Genomic DNA, 12,895 nt, shown 5'->3' with positions numbered 1-12,895 from the left:
TAGTAATTAGAAAATTATCATTTCCAATAAACATTAAATCATCTACATACAAGACAACAATTAAAACTTTACCATCAGCCACCCTGATATAAAGAGTGGGCTCACCATCACTTTTACTAAATCCATTACTCATCAAATATGAGTCAATCCTACTATAACATGCTTGTAGAGTTTTCTTCAACCCATAAGGATCTCTTTTCAGCCTATACACCTTGTGTTCTGAGCCTAAACATCATAACCAAGTGATTGCTCCATATACACACCTTCTTTCAACACTCCACTCAAGAAGGTGGACGTCACATCCATTTGAAACACCTTCCATTTGTTCTAGGCTACAATTGCTATGATAGCACACAATTTTACATTCTTGCAATAGGGGCATATGTCTCATCATAATCTCTAACATATTTTTTTTTGTACCCCTTGACCACCAATTGTGCCTTATGCCTATCTATTTTTCCTTCAACGTTGCACTTGGTCTTATAGACCCATTTGACTCCAATAACTTTATTCTTGAGAGGAAAATTAGTTAGCTCCCATGTGTCATTTCTCTTCATTGCATATATTTCCTCATTCATGGCCTTACACCATTTATTTTCATTAACATCATCCTTTAAATAGTTAGCTACTACTATTTTGGGAAAATTTACCTCTATCATGGCTGCCTCAATCAAGCTTGAAGATTTTGCAACTTTGCCTTGGGTTTGTCACATCATTGAATCTAGTGACCACAAACTCCCACAAATCATTTACAACCATAATGGTTCTTATCTTCTTTTCCCAAGTGTCATAATTTTGTCCACTAAAGGGACATGGCTATTGCCAAGTCTTTCCTTCATCTCCAACCATCTCTCCTACACAATAAACTTAAATACCCAGAAAATATAAATGCCCAAACTCACAAGGGTGTGGGGCCAATCAAATCTAATACCATGTCAAAAAACCACAAATAGGGGAGATAACCAATGTGTTAACCCTAGGAAACTTGGAAAAGAAAGGACTAAATCACCTAGTCAATATAGAAACAACTAGGCAAAAGCACATACCAAGATTAAAATGAGTAAATGTTAACACTTGACAAAGTAGTGTGTTGACCCATGCGAAAATCACAAACAATATTCTGAAAAAATGCACAAGAAAGAATAGAGATGCTGCTCTATTTTTTCAAACAACATAAATTCATAATGGAATAAGAAATAGAGGCACCTTAACTAAATACATTGGACAAGGACACATTTTCTTGTTTGCATTCTATTAATCGAATCAAACTATTACACATCTAGAGTGTAAAACTACAAAACTCAGAAGAAAAAACAACTAACAACTATATTTGTTATTAAAAATAAACTTGTAGTAGTGTATGGCTACATACAATAATCCTAGAGAAATTACTACTTCAACATGAGCAATCATTCATTTACAAAAACTAATAAAACTTCAAACTCGTGTTTTTGCACACTCTAAGAAAATGTTTTATTTCTATTGTTCTACAAGACTCTTTGAATCACATAGAATGTCTCCACTATGTAATGAAAGAACATTCTCCCCTTTAATCATTTTTTTGCTCACAGATTCTCCCCCTCATTTTCAAAATTTGAACTCACCCACCCTCATTAAATTCCTTTAATTGTTGGTGTTTCTAACAAGGGATGTCATGTGGGTAGGTGGGCTTATGGGAGGCTCATGGGACAAATAGAATTCATTTATAATTCCAACATAAGAGCCACAAAGAAAACACAATTAATGGTTGAATCTTATTAATAGTCTGAAATGGTTCCCTCAGCTTAGAGGCGTATCACAGAAAGTATCAAGTGGGGGTTTAATTTTTGTCATTTATCTCCCAGCTAGAGATTAAGAAAAGGTAGATTCTTTTTTGATGAATAGTCCTTTTCAATTAATAAAATTTACTAAGTTTACAATTCACAAAAAAGGGGTTGGGCGATACAAGATCACCCTGCGAATGAGTTCACATGACCGAAGCCAAAATTAACAACATGGCCTTAGCCAGAAACTATTCACTATTCATCAAAAAAAAAAAAACTTTTAACAACCTAAGGTTGCCAAGGGAGTACCAACAGAGGGAGGATTGTATTTATTAGGAAATTCCCACGCATCAGTGGGATTGTGGGGTGGACTAGGAATAGTCCAGTCGTTAGCAGCATCACCAGGATCTGGGGTAGTCGTAGTCTCCGTATCTTTCTTGTTTGGCTGCGGAGGAGAAATTGCCAAGGCCAGTCGAGGAGCCAGGGACCGGCCAGAAGCCATCCCAAGGGGAGGAGCCAGGGACCAGCCAGAACAACCATGCAGTGGGGAAGTAGAGTAGTGCCTCCAACCGCCATGTCCACCACTAGGAGAGTAGTGGCTGAGACCCTGGGAGCGCAGTGTGTGTGAATGGCAGCCACAGGACTGGCGTCGAAAATGACGACCGCGAGAGAAAGTGGCATTGACCGAGGCATCTAGAGGAACTCTGAAAATGGTGCATGGAGCATTACCCCAATGATTTAACAATTCCTATAACTGCACAACTTCCAAGACAACTTTATTAGCTTGCACCTGTGTTTGCATAATGACATTGTTACAAATGCATGCCTTAGTGTACATTGCAATGTTAACATCCAAAAAACTATGAGTGAATAAAACTGCATTCCTATCTTTCCACAGAGAAAACAAAATTTCCATCCTGAAGGTATGCCAAATCTGGGAGAACTTCTGAGAAATTCTGGGGGAATCACCCAGTAGGATCATGTGCAATGAATAAGGTTCAGGGCTGAAACAATTGAAAAAATCATGAATCCAGTGCCAATAATTTTGAGCATGCTTGCAAAACTAGAAAATATGCAAAAAGGACTCAGGTTGACCATAGAAGAGGCATCTGGGATCAGGAACCTCAATGTGCTTAAGCCGAGGCCCTAGGGGAAGACCTTGGAAGGCAAGGCACCAAGCAAAGTGGGCAATCTTAGGTTCTATAATGGCACTCCAAATGGTGTCAAAACATTTTCTCCATTGAGAAAGCGAAGATTGCAAATGCCACCATTGATTAAGTGTGTCCACCATTGGAAGATGGGACGAAAGCCATCTGTACCCCATATTGGGCTTATAATTGGTAAATGGAGTGGCAGGATACCACTTTTAAACATGCCACCAAGGACAAATAGACTGAATCCCCACTTTATGAACTAAGTGCATAGGGATGGAAGACAATAGAAGGTCATAAGTCTGGCGATCAGAACTAACAAGGCAGTACTGAACTTGCATATCCTCCCATGACCTGAAATTCATGGTGACTCTTGAAAAAAAATCCTTAGTATTGCGGATGCCACATTTAAAGAAATGCAGAGCACTGGCACCTTGAGTCTTGGCAAGAGGAGTACCTTGGATGGCAAACAAGGGAGACCATCAAATGTTCTATTGATTTAAGGATAGTCCATTGTAAAACTCATCACCAACCAAATGAAGCCAAGGTTTAACAGCTTCCCAAGCTTTCTAGATGCTCTTTATAACAAAAGAGCCATGTATGACCACTAGTTCACGCATAGTGAGAAGGGTCTGAAAACCAATCCCCTTTCACGTTGGTCTGTTACCAGGGAAGCCGAAAGAAATGCAATGCCTTACCAGTATCTTCCAGGCTTCATCTCCAAAAATAGCTCTGATAATCCATTTAGCACAGAGGGCAAGGCCCTGCTTCCAAGTGGAAAGCAAGCCGAGACCCCCAAATTCCCTTGGGAGACAACAAAAATCCCAAGCAACTCTGTGAAAACCATGATGGTCAGAACTAGAGGCCCAAAGAAAATCTCTAAGCAAACATTCTAGCTTGAGATAGGAAGCTTTGGAGGGAGCCCAACAGAAAGAATAGTACACATGGGTGGCAGCCAGAATCTTAGAATAAATATGGAATTTACCAGTAAGAGAAAGCGGCTTAGTGATCCAATAATCAAGCTTTTTGCTAATCTTTGCAAGCACAAAATTCCAAAGTCCCATAGGGGAAGCCTGGAAAGCAAAGGGAATGCTAAGAAAGTGGAAGATTTCTCCATGAGTAACCCATTTCCATTGAAATTGGTTGAGCCAAGGTGGAGCTGGCAAGAAAGACTGATAGTAACAAAGCATTTTATGCCATTGAATGGCAGAGCCAAAGGCTTGACAAAAAGTGTCCAGACAATTTAAAGCATTTTTGATGTTTTCTTCATCTTCAAGAAGAGTAAGAAAAGAATCATCAACAAAATGACCATTGAATAACTGAGAGGAAGAATCAGGCAAGGAAATGCCATGGACCAATCCTGAAGACATAGAGTGAGCAAGTAAATAACCAAAACCTTCAGCAGCAAGGACATAAAGTGCTAGAGCTAGCGGACAACCTTGCCTGATGGAGCAAAAAAGTCCAAAAGCCTCAGATTGTGAATTATTGATGGTGATGCAAGCATTAGCATCACCAAAGAGCATCTCTACAGACTGAAGGAAATTGGGACCAAAACCGAGAGCTTGAAGCATAGCCAAAATGAAAAGTCATTCAATGTGATCATAGGCTTTAGCAAAATCTATCTTTAAAAAGATAGCCTATTGCTTGTACTTATGGGCTCATTCCATACCTTCCCAGATAGCAATGATGTTGTCAAGAATATATCTAGATTTGATGAAGCTAGTTTATTCAGGTCGCATAATTAAAGGCGGCATATGGCAGATTTTGAGAGAGAGCACCTTGGCAATGATCTTATAGACACATTTAGGAGGGTGATGGGCCTCCAGTTGCATATGTCCTCAAGATCACTAGCTTTAGGTATGAATTTAATATTTCCTTTATTTATGATCACTCCTAAGCTTTTAGAATGATATGCTTAGAGATAGAATTTGTGTAGATCAGGACCAATTTGCTCCCAAAGATGTTTGTAAAATTCACAGGGAAATCCATCACACCCAGGGGATTTTTCATCCACCATGGAGTAAACTACCTCTTTAAGGTCTCGGAGGGAAAGAAGTTGCTCACAGAAAGCACATTGCTCACAGCGATACACTTTTTGAGAGCCTCCTCCTGAGCAACCAAACTTCCCTGTGAAGCAAAGACGTTCTCATAGTGAAGAACAAATGCTTGGAGGATGTCGGGCATACTAGAAAGAACATCAGTTTCCTATTTTATCTTTTTAATCCCAACATTGGTATGATGGGATCGGAGAGCCTAGAAGAACTACTTCAAGGCTTTGTCGCCAACCTCCAACCAGTGGAGACGGGCTTTGATTTGGGCTCCTCAGGCAGCATAGTTATCAGCAATTTTCTTATCATGGCGAAGCTTGGCAAGCTAAATTTGTAAATCCACATCAAAGGGGTTGAAGGTGAGAGCTTCAGAGGCTTTTTTGAGGGCAAGGGTGTTGGCTTCATAAGACTGTTTTCTGAAGATTTCCAGTTGACGCCCATAGATGTGCAAAAATTAAGCACTTCTGGTAATGGCATCATTCCACCATTGAATCAAACCCTGATGGGAATGCGGACGTGGTTCCAAATTCTAGACACGTTGGATGTGGGAGATGGTGGAAGCATGCAACAACATAGACGTTTTGAGGAAGAATTGAGACTTGGCCACCTTGGGGACAACTGTTTGCCAAGAAATACCAAAATAAACAGGATAGTAGTCTGACAACGTCACATCTGTCAGGGGAATAATAGGTAAATCACAATCTTTAGAAAAGGAGAAAAAAGATTGCGCCGAGATCATAGCACAATCAAGATGTTTCAAAATTTAGTCAAGATCGGCTTGAAAATTGGACCAAGTGTGCCAGGCCCCATTACCATGGTAGCGGTGTGTATTGGGATCAAAAAGGCCCAATTTATTTTGCATGTAAAACTAGGCTTCTCTTTCCCCAGCTATCCAACGGAAAGGCAGAATGCCATCTTTTTTAGAGGCGACTTCAACCATATTGAAGTCCCCATAGAGGACCTAAGTAGCTGTCGGCAAGTTGTTAGCAAGACAAACCCACATTTGTGCCCTTTCCATAGCATCATTGGAGGCATAAAAATTAATGATTCCAAAAGAATGATTGTTAATGGAAAGCAAAAGAAAAATAATACAGTGTGTGAGGTCAGAACCATGTGAGATAATAGCAGAATGAAGTCGAGGTGACATGAGAGTAACTACACCACCTCGGCCAACTTCATGCTGAGAACAAAACATAACGCTATCCTACCAAATGATGCAACATGCAGTAGAAAGCTTGAAACCAGAAATCTTAACTTCTTGCAGGCAAAGAAAATCTAAATTCACAAGTCTATGACGGGTATCCCAGACATAGAACTTTCTAGGGAGGTCTATAAGACCTCAAACATTCTATGAGAGGAATTTCATGAGAACTCTTCCATATCATCCTCATCCTCCAGAGAGGAGTTGCTATTCTGCAAAAAGGTAGAAATTGGGTGGAAGTCAGACGAGAAATCCTTTAGACTTACAGCCTACCGTTTTACCCTTGATATCTCTGCATGTCCAAGAGGACTACGAGAATGCCTTGTTGCTGGTGGTACTATGGAAGATATTGCAAGAGGATTATGAGCCCTAGCCAAGGGTGAGGCCCTGGCGGCCGCCTTGATCCCCTATGAACCAGCAGGGTTTGAAACCTGTGAAACCCCCAAAACAAGTGCAATGGAAACCACTAGCATCTCCACGCTAGCAGGCGTTGACACTTCTGTGGAAGTAGGAGGAATCATGATAACCACCACATAGGATGGCTTAGGGGCCAAGGGATTCAAGGCAAGCTTTCCCTTGTGCCCAACAGTAACCCATTCTTCTTTTATTCCTTCGGCCTGTTTGGCAAGTGTCGCTTTAGGTTGGGGTTTGACCCTAGGCATAGCCAAAGAGCAATCCCTAATCTTGTATTCTGCAGACTGGCACCTATAACAGGTGTTAGGTAGGTTCAAGTAAAGCACCTTCTGTGAGAAGGTTTGAGTTCTAATCTAAATTTTCATAGAATCCTTGAGATCTTTGGAAAGATCAACTTCAACACAAACACGCTGCTGAGGGCGAGCATTAAAAAATTTCTTAGGCTCCTTGGTGACAAATTTTCCAAGGGCTTGGGCAATAGACTCAATGAAAGGCCAGCAGGGCAAGGGTAGACCTGGGAATTCGACCCATACATGAGCCCTAAGCTTTTTATCATCCGAGACAGTGAAGTCTGGGAACCATTTTTGAAAAAACAAGCAAAGTAGAATGCACAGACCAAGGGCCATTATTAAAGACTATGTCTGCTTGGGACGGGTTAGCAAAGCAAAATAAAAAGAAACCTTTGGTAAGGTTTTGCAGAACATCAAGGCAAACTCCATGAGGAGTCCAACATTTGTTGACCCATTCTCTGAGCATAGCTTTACGAGGAGTCCTACCAACAAAATACCCTATCAAGGTATGTTGCTCTAACCAATCACATGTAGCATCAAATTCTTGCAAAGGAAGGATAATATCAGGATTACCTCATGAAAAACCTTTAGGACAAACTTACACGGGCGTTTGTTCGGTGGAGGCACCATGGCAGCCTAAAGCAACAACATGAACACCAGAAACATCTGGTTCACCGCTGGCTAGAGCCATTATATCCTAACCTAAAGCTCTTGTAGTAAATACGGTATGACAAGTGGTGCTGACAGAAGGGGAGTGCAGGCAAAGGGTTGTATGCAAAAAAAAATGAAAGTTCGCATGTAGCAAGAAAACCCTAGTAGAACGTTTTCTGACTACAACAGTGTAAATTTACATTTTTTTGAAAGGTAGATTCTTAGTAAGATACTAGAAAACAAGTGTTGTTCAATACAATAAGGAGAAGGTTCCAATCATATGAGAAATCACAGTGAAGGCATATATCCCGCATTGATTTTGTAATGGAGATTTAACATATTTTTATATATCAATGTTTTTCTCAAGTTCTTTAAAAGTAATTTCTTTTAGACAGGTGGGAAATATCACATGGTGGAGCCTAACAATTAGCTTTTTGAGATTATTCTTGAATTTTGAACAAAAGTATATGTGTGACTTGGACAATCAGATAATGATGTTAGCGAAGTACTACATGGTGAGATAGTGTACTTTATGTGCAACTTGGAGAATTGGGTGATGATGTTACCAAAGTGCCACATGGACAGATAGTGTAACTCTTTAATAAATTGAGGTGGGGCCCACTATAGGAGGTACTTCACAATAAAATGTACTATGAGGTTATAAGATGAATTGAGCAACTTCTTCAGTCTCCAAGTAGGTCCCACCACAAGAGTTGAGATGTTAAAAAATTATGACAAGTGGCATGTGGGTCTCACTTGAGCTTGATAAGGAATGATGATGGGGAGACATTCAAGCCAAGTGGTAAACTAGGTAATGACATGTGGCACCTAGGTGTAGTTGACCATGTTTGACTCATGCTAATTGGAGGGAAATCAAAAATTGTTCAAATGTTTGTAAAGAAATATTACATTAATTTACCCTTGGTTGAATGCACCCATAAAATGGAAGAAGACTTTAAATGATGAAACCAAGTTGAGAAAGATAAGTGTGGCTCACTAGGAGATAACTTAAAACCAATCAAAATAAATCTACATATTTTAAATAAAGAGAATTGTGAACATGTTTTATTACATAGTTTTGACTATAGAATGATCTTATTTATTTTAAATGTTTTAAAGAGGTATGCTCATTGTGTTGTAGATTCAAATGGATTCCTAGGGAATGACTTTAATCTAACCTTAGGAATATTGACTTTAGGTTAAGGCATTTCAATGATAAAACCCCAAGCTACCCTTTCTAAGAGTTACACACAAAAGATTATTCAAATACACAATAGGGAACAAGTGGCCAATTGCAATATTCAATAGGTATAATTATTTAATTTTGCATATAAATTCAGCAACATTCCCAACTACATGAACCCTTCTATATTGTGGCCTTATACAAAATAAGAAATAAATTCAAAGTTCAAGCTTGATCCTTCTCTCTTCTACTAGCATCGATCTTTCCTCCTACATCTAACCAAGCTTCTTATATAACCAACTAAGCTAGAAGTCATCTGGTCAAGTATTTAACTACACTATAGGTCAAGTTGCTACACCATTAATATTGGTGTGTATAGGGTTATGAATAGTCAACTTGTGGCTATCTTAATCCTCAATCATGCCATGTTATCATAGTTATATTATTACTTAGGTAGGTAGGTCGATGTTATGTAGGGTTGTGTCTATTCAACCTAAGCATAATTAGGTATGTAGAGGAGGTTGTGAGTCTTCTTTCAACATCATATTGTGAAGCGTGTTCTCATTGGAGATATTTGGAGGTTTCCCCTTCAAAGTGGCCTATTACTCTTAGTTATTATCAAGTATTTATATAATATTTCATATTATTTCTTCTATTGTGAAAGTTATTTCATTATATGTGGTATTAGAGTCTCCACCTAGATTTGAGTCTTAGAGTGGGTAGCCATGCCAACATTGCAATGTTTATCTAGGACTCAAACGACCAAGGGAGAGTCCACCATATGGGTGCACATCCAACAAAAAGTTTGGACTATTGAATGTGGTGGTATGTTATTATCCTGGTGGGTGGCCTTCACTAGCATCTTGGCATTTTGGTGAAATAGTTTCTACCATGTGGTATCAGAGCATGATCTTGGCACCATAAAGGCAAGATTTTTTCTCCACATTGGGGCAATTTTGGGAAAAGCATAACTTTCATATTTTAAAAAATTCTTCAAAGATTTTACAAGGGTTTTTGAAGACCATATTAAAGAATCTATAGTCAAAAATTTAGAGAATTGGAGAAAATTTGAGAAAATTATTGTAGGATTACTATTTCTGCATAATTTATTGAGATCTTCATATCTCTCACATCCTATTGAATTGGAGAATAACTTGTATTGGGTTTTTGAATACATAATAGAGGAGGCTAAATTTAAAATCTTAGAGAAATTGAAAAAAACAATAAGCAAGACATTGGAAAATTTGGAAAATTCTTTCTCAAGGCAGCAAACTTGCTAATTGTTTTTGGATTTTTTTTAAGGGTATCTTGGCCCTAGTAATTTAAAATAAAAAAATAAAAAATAAATCAAATAACTTATATTTCATTTGTGTGATTTATTTAAAAAATATTGGTTTCCATTATGATGGGGCCTTCAACAAGAGGCAAAAAGAATGCTACCACACCATAGAAATCCTTTGATCAAGATCGAGAAGCAATAGAGGATAGTAATCCCAATGAGGAACTTAGTAAGTTCAAGGAAGAGGTTAAGAGGGATATGTGTGACCTACGAGGAGATATATTTTATATACGAAGCATATTAAGCACCTCTATGAATAAAACAAGGGAGGAGCTCTCAAGAAATCAAGGTGAAACCTAAAAGTTGACTAATAATGACACAAATTTTATTAATCCTATAGAATCTAGGAATTTTTTTCCAAAGGTGGATATGTGCAAATTTGATGACAAGGATCCCATATGGACAAAAGGTCATGATGGCTTCCTTATATCTATAACTAGATCAATTCATTTGGTATCATTGGCTTTATACTCATAGGAGGAAAAAGGATCTCACTGTATCATCGTTAATTTTTATAGAAAAACTCCACACACAATATAGAAATAGTGTGATAGAAAACTTCTTTAGCCAAATTGCTAAGCTTCAACAAATAGGATCATTTAATGATTATATTCAAAAATTCCAAAATCTATCCTTAAGAGTGGATACAATTACAGAGTAGAACTTGAATGATTTATTCTTGGGTGGTCTCAAAGATCACATTCAACATGAGGTATGCATGTTTTATCCTAGCTCAGTAAATGAGTCTTTTATATTGGCACACGGGGTAGAGGATAAGTTCTTGATTTCTAGAAAGCAAGGGTATAATATGACAATAGAAAAAGGATATTTAACACCTTCTCTTTCTCAATTTACTAAGTTGACTCCACAAAAAATTGAAGAGAAATGAGAAAAAGGGTTGTGTTTCAATTGTGATAGCAAATATAGATGAGTACATAAATTTAGTGAAAATAAATTATTCTATATTGAAGGTCCGAGTAGGAAGAAGAGGATGAGCTCATATTAGAGGAGGATAATGAGTCAGGTGAGGAATCACATGATTCTCAACCAATCATTTATTTTCATGCACTTTCAGGTTTCAGTGCACCACAAACTCTCAAGGTAGTAGGTTTCATAAAGAAGCAAAAAGTAATAGTGTTGATCGACTCAAGTAGTACTCATAATTTCATCAAAAAAAATTTGGCAACTCTTCTAAATTGTTTTATATATCCAACCCCAGAGTTTCAGGTTTTGACTGCAGATGGTGGCATAGTTAGTTATTCAGGGAAGTGTCTAGCATCAAATTATCCATGGGACATTATCAACTTGATACCCCAATATATGCGATATCCATGGTTGTAGCCAATATTGTTTGGGAGTACAATGGCTTACTACATTAGGAACAATTGAGCTGAACTTCCAAGAACTATTCATGTGATTTCAATCAAAAGGAAAGGTAGTGGAGCTAAGAGGATTGAAGGAAAAATCCCAATAGATGGTAATCTCTCATCAATGAAAAAATTTCTTAAGAAAGGTGTGGATGGATTCATGGCCCAGCTATGCTCATTAGAAGTCTCTCAATCTAATGCTCTTACTCATCTAGATTTACAAGCAATAATTGATCGTCACTTAGTGATTCTTGGAGATATGCCTAAAGGACTTCCTCTTAGGAGAGATCATGACCATGTCATACAACTAGTTCTAGGGAGCCAACCACCAAACATCATGCCTTATAGGTACCCACACATACAAAAAAGTGAGATAGAAAAAATTGTTGAGGAAATGCTAGAGGTGGGAATTATAAGGCATAGCCAAAGTGCTTACTCCTCACATGTTGTGATGGTGCATTTGAAGGATGAAACTTGGCGCATGTGTCTAGATTATAAAGTGTTCAACAAGTATACCATTAAAGATAAGTTTCCTATTCTAGTCATTGATGATCTTCTAGATGAATAAAATGGAGCTATGCATTTTACCAAGTTGGATCTTAGATTGGGTTAACACCAAATTTGGATTAAGGAGGATGATATTTGTAAGACAACATTTCAAACTCATGTGGGTCATTATGAATTTTTGGAAATGTCATTTGGTCTTACCAATGAACCATCTACATTCCAAATTTTGATGAATTCCATTTTTAAAAAGTTCTTGAGAAATTTTTTGTTAGTACTTTTTGATGATATATTAATTTACAGAAAGATGTGGGAAGAACATTTGCAGCATGTAGATCAAGCATTACAATTATCATCAACTCTATGCTAAGCCATCCAAGTGTGCTTTTGTTCTTAAGGAGGTGGAGTATTTGGGACACATAGTTTCACATGAAGGAGTAAAGTTGGACCCTAAAAAAGTTAAGGCTATCATGGAATGGCCTATTCCAAAAACTATTAAGAAGTTGAGGGGTTTCTTGGGATTGACAGGATACTATAGAAGATTTGTTAATAATTATGGTTGTATAGAAGCACCCCTTACCACTCTATTGAATAAGGATTATTTTCATTGGAATGAAACTACTAAGGTATCATTTGAGCAATTGAAGAGGGATATGTATACAACTCTAGTACTTGCCACTCCAAACATCTCCAAGGGATTCATTGTGGAATGTGATGCTTCTAGAACTGGGATAGGAGCAATTCTCATGCAAAAAGGTCAAGCAATTTCTTTTGAGAGTCATCAATTAAAATATAAAAATCAACTCAAACCTATTTATGAGAAGGAAATTCTATCAATCCTTCATGCAATTAAAAAATGGAGGCCATATTTAATGGATTGACATTGTTGAAATTCTAGTCATGTTTTTTATTAGTGACATACACTTATTCAAATTGTAAGTATCTACCAAGAATATTGTACAGTTAATAGTGTTAACCAAGTAT

This window comes from Cupressus sempervirens, chromosome 11 (assembly GCF_028749045.1).
Source record: "Cupressus sempervirens isolate cs-2001-9-10 chromosome 11, ASM2874904v1, whole genome shotgun sequence".
Classification (NCBI taxonomy): domain Eukaryota; kingdom Viridiplantae; phylum Streptophyta; class Pinopsida; order Cupressales; family Cupressaceae; genus Cupressus; species Cupressus sempervirens.
The sequence above is the reverse complement of the archived record's forward strand: the minus strand, read 5'-3'. Positions refer to the sequence as shown.